Consider the following 8,765-nt stretch of genomic DNA (forward strand, 5'->3'; position numbering starts at 1 on the left):
GTTGTAAATCCCTGACAGACAGAAATTACTTCTTCCTCACATTTACAACTTCACAACGTGGCTCAGGGATGTCCGACATTACATAGTCTTGTTGGCTCCATTTAGAAAATTGATGTCAAGACCTACTGTGTCTTAGCTAGAGGGTGAGTGGTAACAGGTATCTTCTGCATCCATCAGTCATCTCCCATAGCCAACAGGACGCTATGTCCTACGTCCTACCGGCGTGTCTTGGTCTATGATCAACAGGACCACAATCTCACATTTTCTCCGTCTTACTTTAAGCAACTGAAAGGCAGTTAGCAAAACCACGTTGGTAAAAGTCATTGAGAAAGCAGGCTATGTAGAGGTTAGGCCAGGGGTTCTCAACGTGGGGATGGATTAATCTTTTCACTGAGGTCACCTAAAACCACCTGCATATCAGACATTTACATTAGGATTCACAACAGTAATAAAATTACAGTTATGAAGTAGCAGCAAAAATCTTATGGCTGGGGATCACCACATGAGGAACGAATACAAAGGGTCCTAATTCCCAGCATTAGGAAGGTTAAGAACCACTGATTTTAGATAAAGGATCTAGTACTTTCTACTTGATCACATGCTTCTTGGGAGCCTTAGGAAACCAACAGTGATCTAGAAAAGACTCCCTAGGGATCTTACCTAGAAACTAACAACAAACAGAACAACAAACAAACAAACAACCCAGCTGATTTTAGAGGACAGAGCAACGTAATCTTCAGATGCTGGGAGTACATAGCAGCTTTCTGGGGTCGGATTGCTAGATCTCTGGATCTTCCCTTGCAACAAGCTGTCGCCAGCCCATGCTGCCTGCTTCTAAAGGACCCTTCCGGTGGGCTCTGAGCATGCGCAGTGTGCCTAGAAAAGGTTAGTGAAGAAAAAAAACCCAGACTTCTTTTTGTTTGTTTCGTTTTGTTTTTTCGAGACAGGGTTTCTCTGTATAGCCCTGGCTGTCCTGGAACTCACTCTGTAGACCAGGCTGGCCTCGAACTCAGAGATCCGCCTGCCTCTGCCTCCCGAGTGCCGGGATTAAAGGCATGCGCCACCACTGCCCGGCTGAGCTCTCCTTTTATTAATATCAAAATACATCTTTTGCAGGAGTGAGCGGAAGCTGAGTAGAAGGGGCACAAGGAAAATTTCTGGAAGATATTCTGTGTCCTAATTTATCGTCATGGTTTATGGATGAACACAAATGACAGTGTTTTTACACTGAGCACTTAAGTCTCCCTAATGTGAAAAGTGTAGAAATAGCTTTTAAAATTGACGTTAAGATTCAGAGATGGAAACCATTCTCGGAGTTTGAGTTTTCTCCTTCTATTAATCGGTGTCTTAGACCATGTGATGATCTGCACGGCTTTATACTTGTGCCGCGTATCTGATTTGCAGGTGAGTCGAGCAGCCAAACGTCTCTGCTTTTAGGCATAGACTTCTTCTGAACGATGTGTCCCCGGTCTGTCTTTACCACACTGCCGTTGTAGACTTTGAGGAAAGCAACAGAAGCCTGGTGGCTAGCGGGGGCAGGGCGAGTTCTTTGGTCTTGGGTGTATCGAAAGGATGGTGTGAGGGCTGAACCCAGAACAAGCTCTTGAGAGCGCCCCCAACATACCATCAGGGACTGGAGCCCCAGAGAGAAATAATAAAGTGCCCTGGCTGTGATGCCAGGGGAGGTGAGCCCGGGTTGAGCCATTGTGAGGGTTAACCAGAGACAGGTGAGATCCCAGGTCAGTTCAAAGCAAAGCACCGGGCAGAAGATGAGCAGGAGACAGGATCAGTAAAAACGCTGCATTAGGACAAGTATCCAGTGTTCGACCTGCTGGCATGTGAATCCAGCTCCACCCCACCGGACTGACAACAGGTCGTTAACCTCTCTAGGTCAACTCACTGGGGTGACAGCCACACCTGAGCTCACGGAGGTGTCAGAGGTAAGCTGGTGGATATGTACTAAGCTCTAGAAAGGGCCTGGTGCGCAGTCCTAGTTGACTGGGAGATGCTGTTTCCTCTTTTGAAACCTCACTTTTGTTTACCCAAGTTCCACATCTTCCTTCCAGAGCTGCTCACAGGCCTCCTGAATAAACAAACAAGAGGTGCTTCCTGAAGGAGCCCGGAAGCCACACTCAGCCACCATCGGTGGGACTTCAGTAAATAGCAAGAGTGTGATGAAGCAGTTCGGAATACATGCAGGCCGCTTTAAGAAAGAGACCACCGTGAGAAGTTAACAACCCTTGGCGCTGGTTGCTCAGAATAAATCATAGTATCTTCAACTTCAGGTACTTCTTAACATTTAGGTGGAATTTACACCATCCTTCAGTGACTTGATTGGTTTTGAATGTTCCCACCCATCCAGAGGGCTATCGCCACAAATAAGAAATAAAATACAGCTTGTTGCTTGTTGTTGCTACACACCAATAATTTCACTCAGAAGGCAGAGGCAGGAGGACTGTCAAACGTTCAGGCCCAGCCTGGGCTACACAGTGAGGTCTGAGCTCTCAAAACCATAAAAAGGGTAAACCATCAACAAAAGACGTCCACTTCCTAGCACGCTTCCTCACGACCTTCTTCTCAGTCTGTCTCGTGAAATCGTGCTGCCACTATACCACTATACGGTCCTGTGCTCTATTGTTGAGCCTCGCAGAAATAACAACATTTAGAAGGTGTCCTTCCTCCTGAGCTGTTCTAGCAAGATGTTGTGGAGGCTTTATTACATGTGTGGGGATTTTTCACTCACGACGATTCTTCTGTCCCCCACATCGTACCTCCGTTTAGTCACTCTCTACTCGGACATCCTTGGGTTGATTGTAGTCTGGGACTAAGTGGCTGGAAACACTCTTTGGTCGGTCTTGACGGACTTGAGTCTTCACTCCTCTTGTATAAAGTAGCTGGGCCGATGCTAGACATGTTTAACTATACAAACTGCCAACAGTTAGTTCCGTAAGATGACGGCATTCCCATACACCCCCAACTGGATTGCAGGATTTCAGTCCCTTCTTTACCCTTGCGAGCGTTTGGTGTGGCCAGTCTTTCTGGTTTTAGATACTCAAGTGGTTCTCAGTTGGTGCCTCACTGTGGTCATGATATATACTTCTCTCATGCTAGATGACACTAATCCACTAAGATGCTGTTCATATACCAAATAAGTATCATACAGTCTCTGAACCGACCATCTTTTCTTATGGGGGGGTTTGTATAAATACTTTATTTTAAAATCATATTTATTTATATGTACTATAAATATTTCCAATCTGTTCAGTGCTTATTTTTTAGATGACAGGTTTTAAACTTTTAATTTATTATTTATTTTATGTGTATAGATGTTTAACCTGCATATATATCTACACACCACATTAGCTAAAGATGGCTGTGGGCTGCTATGCTGGGTGTTCGGAATCGAACATGGGTCCCCTGGAAGAGCAGTCAGTGCTCTTAACTGCTGAGCCATCTTTCTAGGTCCCCACCCCCCCATTGATTTTCCTGCTTATGACTCTTTCTCTTGAGGGTGGTTTGTGCCCCTAACTTCTTACTAACCTAGAATCTTAAAGATAGTATTAATATCTAAGAGAAGGTTTTGGTTTAGCTTTCACTTCATGTTGGTGATGAGTGTCAAGTTGCTTTTGATATTCAGAGTAAGGCAGGCATCAAGGTTTGTTTTATTTACAGATACACATTTATCTTTCCCACCACTTTCTGATAAAAATCCTTTCCCACTGAATCGACTTCGCATCTTCGTCAAAATCAATTGTCTACATGATGGGCTATTTCTAGATTCCCTACTCCACTCCATTGATCTATTTGTATCTTTATACTGGTAGCAAATTATCTTTATTTCTGTGGATTTCCTGGTAAATCTTGATATACACTGCGTGGGCAATCTGATTTGGGTTTTTGTTTTTTTTTTTCATAGTGTTTTGTGATTTTTTTTTTTTTTTTAAGATCCTTTGCATTTTCGGAGAAATGTTAGACTCTCCCAGTCAAATTTTTTCAAATAATCGTGCCACGGCTGTAAAAGGCTCGATGGGCGTCCCGATTCACTGGTGGAGGTGGGGAGGGGAGTTTGATAGACTGAATTCTCTTGCTTATACTGACAACAGCGATTGCCAACCTTTGGTAGAACTCAGCCAGCCCTTTGCTTACTTGTCCTTACAATGAGCTGTGGAGGTTAGAACTATTTTCACACTACAAATGGAGGTTACCCTGTTCAGAAAGACTGAGCAGAATCCAACCAAATATGTACAAGCAATACTCATAGAAGCTATGTTTTCACCAGGAGCCGATAAATCTCACGTTTTTCACCAGGGTTTTGAAGTGGACATGGAGCCAGCAGGGATGGAATCCGTGCCAGAAGAGAGAGAGCTGGGAGAACTAAGGACCACCAGCCTGTGTAATGACGAAGGGAGGGCTCAATGGCTTGTCTGAAAGACATGGAGGAGCATGCCACGAAAGAATCTGGAGCAGAAAATTCCAGGAGACCGATGCTGAAGGTATAAAATGGGAGAGGAGAAAAAAAAAATCTCATCTATGACTGCTTCAAAGCTAGTGCTTAAGTGCGGACAGACTGTAGCAAGAGGTCCCCTGAGTTCTAATCCCGTGTGTCACCTCTAGCTGTCTGACCTGGGCCAAGTCTCATATCCACCCATATCTCCATTCCACACTCTGAAATAGGGCTCTGTGGTACACTGGATGAATGGTGGTAGTTATAAAGGGCTCACACCAGTGTGGGGAACACAGCAGGGGTTCTAGACAGGTAGGTCAAAAGTTTAGAAACTGTATACAAATCTTGTAGGCTTTGCTCTGTCAACTGTTGTGTCATGTCTGAAGTACTGTCTATTAAGGAAGTGGCAGAGCCGGGCAGTGGTGGCACACACCTTTAATCCCAGCACTTGGGAGGCAGAGGAAGGTGGATTTCAGAGTTCGAGGCCGGCCTGGTCTACAGAGTGAGTTCCGGGACAGCCAGGGCTACACAGAGAAACCCTGTCTCGGAAAAAACCTTCCCCCACCCTGCCTCATCATCTTCAGTTCTCAGGTACAATGATTCTAAGTCAGCTTCCTTGAAATTTATGAACAAAAATAAGAGGCACAGGTGGCCTTGTCCCTTCTGCCCATGCATAGTCTCACTTTATCCCATGAATGCATCCCCATACCCCAGAAGCAAAAGGCTTTCATGGTGGAAGAAACCGAAATCAGTGTGTGCCTTCGGTCACACAGCCTGACAGAAAGAGACGCCCAGAGGGCTTCTCATTAGTTTGCTAACAGGACTTGCTGTGTCTGCTGTTCTAAGGGCCAGACTCTAGGATTCTGGCATTGAGATTTGTCAGACAGCACAGCATGGGAAACTCCTCATCCTGCCTCAAAGAGGGCTGCTACTGTGGCTCTCACCCCCACACCAGCGTTTCTTTTCTGTCTTTCCATTTCACCAACTTCTGTTTGTCTGAACAGTCATGCCCCCTCCCGTACCTATTACTTGCCAAGTAGGAAGCAAATACGAGTACCCAACAAGTTAGCTGGCATATCCCTGAACACTGCTCTGGGTCGTGTGTGTGTGTGTGTGTGTGTGTGTGTGTGTGTGTTTGTGTGTGTGTACGTGTGTGTCTGTGTGTGTCTGTGTGTGTGTACGTGTGTGTCTGTGTGTGTCTGTGTGTGTCTGTGTGTGTTAAATCTAGGGTCCCTCTTAGCTCACTTCATATTTATGACAAGCAGAAGCTGCAAGCCTTCAAAACACACTGTTTCTGTCTTTCCCCTGGGTATGTAAGGGGCTATTTCTGGACTCTCCATTCTCCATGTTTCTAACTGCCTTCTGGCCCACTGCTCCACTCGAAAATGAGCTGTTGAATTAACTTCTAAGGCCTTCTTGGTCTTTCTGGTCATTAAAATCGTGCCCCCTACATACAAGGTGGCTGGATCTGTAACGGTTGCAGAAGGCAGAGCCCACACTTACCCCTGTCACAAAAGAGAATCTTCCTGGCACTCAGAGTTGTTTATTATAAGCCCTGATAGCCCTGCCATCCTTTTACACAGGAGAAAAGCCCCTGGAGGTCGTGGAGGACCTGAGATTGAATGCACTAGCCTTGAGCCGCATGCCTCCTGGACCTGTGTGTGACCAGGGCAGTTAGTTAGCTTCATCCTCCTGAGCTCCTTTCTTCCTCTGAAAGGGGGAGGGGGGATGGTCAAAGAGTGATGGTCATGTTCACCTGAGCTCCAACTTTGGAGATATCAAACAAATGCCACAGGCAGACAACTGTGTACACAATGCTTTGTAAAGCAGGAATACGCTAAACAAACATGAGTCTTAGTCCATGCAGCTGCCCCCTCGCTACGCAGGACAGATAAACTAACAACAGGCCATGCTCCAAAGCCACCCAGTGCTACACTGTCACAGACTCTATTCTCAGCATTTTTACTGGGTCCCAAATTTTACTCGGTGCTAAAAGAAACCTCAAACGTCCGTATGGTTACTGCCAAACACCGCTGCTGGAAGTGTACAAGAGAGGGTGAAGGGAGAAGAACCAGGTCTAGTCTCAATGGTATCCTTTACCTGTTGTGGGGTTCTAGTCTCATTACTAAGTCTGTCAGTGGGTGCTGAACAGGCTGGCTGTGCAAAGAAATAGTCATGCACAAAAGTGCTACCAATACAGTGGGTCATATTATGTCGCTCTCCGTGAGACCTACACAAAGCACCTTTTCCTAATATGCTCAAGTGAAGGCCAAGCCAGCAGAAGCCAGGGCACCAACAGTACGAATATGAATTTGAATAAGCATTATCACATTTTAAAAGAGAGGCTTCATCAAGGAAGAACTTCCATTTTGACCTCCAGGATCCAAAAGCACAGACTCACTCAGGCACGAAACACGCACTGTTTGTGTAGCTACTTCCCAGCACTGTTCCTGGCTTTTCAAGCAATGGTACTCACCTATCCTGACTGCCAGTAACATGCTAGGCACTGTGCCCAGGACAGCCATGTAACTCAAATCCAAAGGGCCATGAGTAAGTCCCCGGCAAACAGAACATATTGTCCCCCAGTTCTCTGCACGGCTCTCGGTAGAGCTTTGATGAGCTCCACTGGCAAAAGAATCATTAATCCACATTCAGCTTTTCCCATATGGCATAACACGGTTATTCCACTCCAGTGATGTATCTGTGTTTACCTTTCCGTTCTAATTTCATCCCAGCAGGAAGGCCCGTCAGCCGCTGTCAACAAAGTTTCCTCATTAACTCATGAGAGATGTTCTGTACCGGACTCACGGGTCCACGAGGCTACTAATGGGGCCTGGAACCATCCGTGCCCACTCAGCTCTGATCCCAGGGGGCAGATGTAGAAGTCCTCAGATGTGGCTGAGCAAGCACTGTCCTGATTCTTCTCCTGTGGGACTGTGGTGGCTGCAAAGAGAATGCCCCCGTAGGCTCATCTGTTTGAGTATACGGTCTCCAGTTGGTGGAATTATTTGGGAAAGATTAAGAAGTGTGGCCTTGTTGGATGTGTATCACTGGGCTTTAAGGTTTCAAAAGCCAGAGCTATTCCCAGTAAGCTCCTTCTATCTGCTTTGTGCTGGTGGATCAGATGTAAGGTCTTACTTAGTTAATTCTCCCGCACCATGCCTGCCTGCCTGCCTGCCTGCCACCATGCTCCCAGCCATGATGGTCATGGACTCACCCTCTGAAACTATAAGCCCCAATAAACTCTTTCTCCTAAAAGTTGCTTTGGTCATTGTACTTTTTATCACAGTAATAAAAAAAGTAACACAGGTAGCTCCACACTCCAAGGGTTGACACCCTCGTCCGAGGGAGACCGTCACTACCAGGATTAGGTAAGGACACATTTCTTTGTGCTCTCTCAGCTGGCTACAGATAGCAAGGCTGTATATCACTAACTGAAATTCAAGCTAAAAATATGTATCATTGCACCTCGACCTCAGGAAGTTAAGTGTGGGGTCTCATCCCAAGAATCCCTTTTTCCTCATCAGAGCTGCACACCGTGTCCTCACTGGTGGCACAGACAAAACACAAAGTGTAAGTCTGGAAGTGGACAGCATCGTGAAAGAGGACCGAGGTCTGGCCTTCTCACTCCCAGATGGAAGCCTTAGCATCCCTTCACTTCAACTTCCTGAAAGAGAGCGATCGTACTGAATGCTATCTCATGGGACAGGAATGAAAGTTAAGTAAAGCAATACATCTGCATCAGGTGTGGTCTGGGAGAGAAGAATGCTGAAACTGAAAAGCTTTCTGAAAGAGCAAACTGCTCTATCAACACCCAGGCGGTATGATCCCACAGGTGAGCAGATGGTGACACAGAACAGGAGGCTCCAACCTGTGTATTCTCTGTTAACTGCAGTCTGAACTTTCCTTACTACACAGTTCTCTCAAGGTGAACGGGAGCTAGGAAAAGAGAAAAAAAAAAGTTTTCTCACAGAGTAAAGTTGGGTTTGACCAGATAGATGGAAACAGAATGAGATAGCCGTATAGTAGCCTCAGCAACTGGAGAAATGTATATATGATCAAAGGCTCTGAACATACATGTGTGTGTATGTGTGTGTGTGTGTATGTGTGTGTGTATATGCGAGTATGTATGTGGTGTGTATATGTACTTGTGTGTGTGTAGTGTGTGTGCGTGTGTATGTGTATGTGTGTGTAAAATGCATGGCCTCTCACTGGCATGGAACTTAACTCACCTAACAGGCTACTCTGGCTGGCCAGCGAGCCCTGGAGATCTGTCTCTCTCCTTCCCAGCTCTGAAATTATAAATGTGGATCACCACACT

General features: G+C 45.9%; 1 protein-coding gene and 1 long non-coding RNA gene across 5 annotated transcripts in view; one reads left to right on the top strand and one right to left on the bottom strand.

Moving 5' to 3' along the window:
- Positions 1-8,765, bottom strand: part of Mapk4 (mitogen-activated protein kinase 4) — a 152,401-nt gene that overhangs the window by 111,212 nt on the left and 32,424 nt on the right. The window lies entirely within an intron of this gene.
- Positions 1,387-7,628, top strand: LOC116087343. 2 transcript variants are annotated; one of them, XR_004117378.1, is made up of 3 exons: positions 1,387-2,285; positions 4,309-4,493; positions 7,180-7,628. It is a non-coding gene; the product is annotated as an uncharacterized LOC116087343 (long non-coding RNA). The 2 variants fall into 2 exon arrangements; XR_004117379.1 differs by having other exon boundaries at positions 7,183-7,628.

This window comes from Mastomys coucha, unplaced genomic scaffold, assembly GCF_008632895.1.
Source record: "Mastomys coucha isolate ucsf_1 unplaced genomic scaffold, UCSF_Mcou_1 pScaffold13, whole genome shotgun sequence".
NCBI classification, from domain to species: Eukaryota; Metazoa; Chordata; class Mammalia; order Rodentia; family Muridae; genus Mastomys; species Mastomys coucha.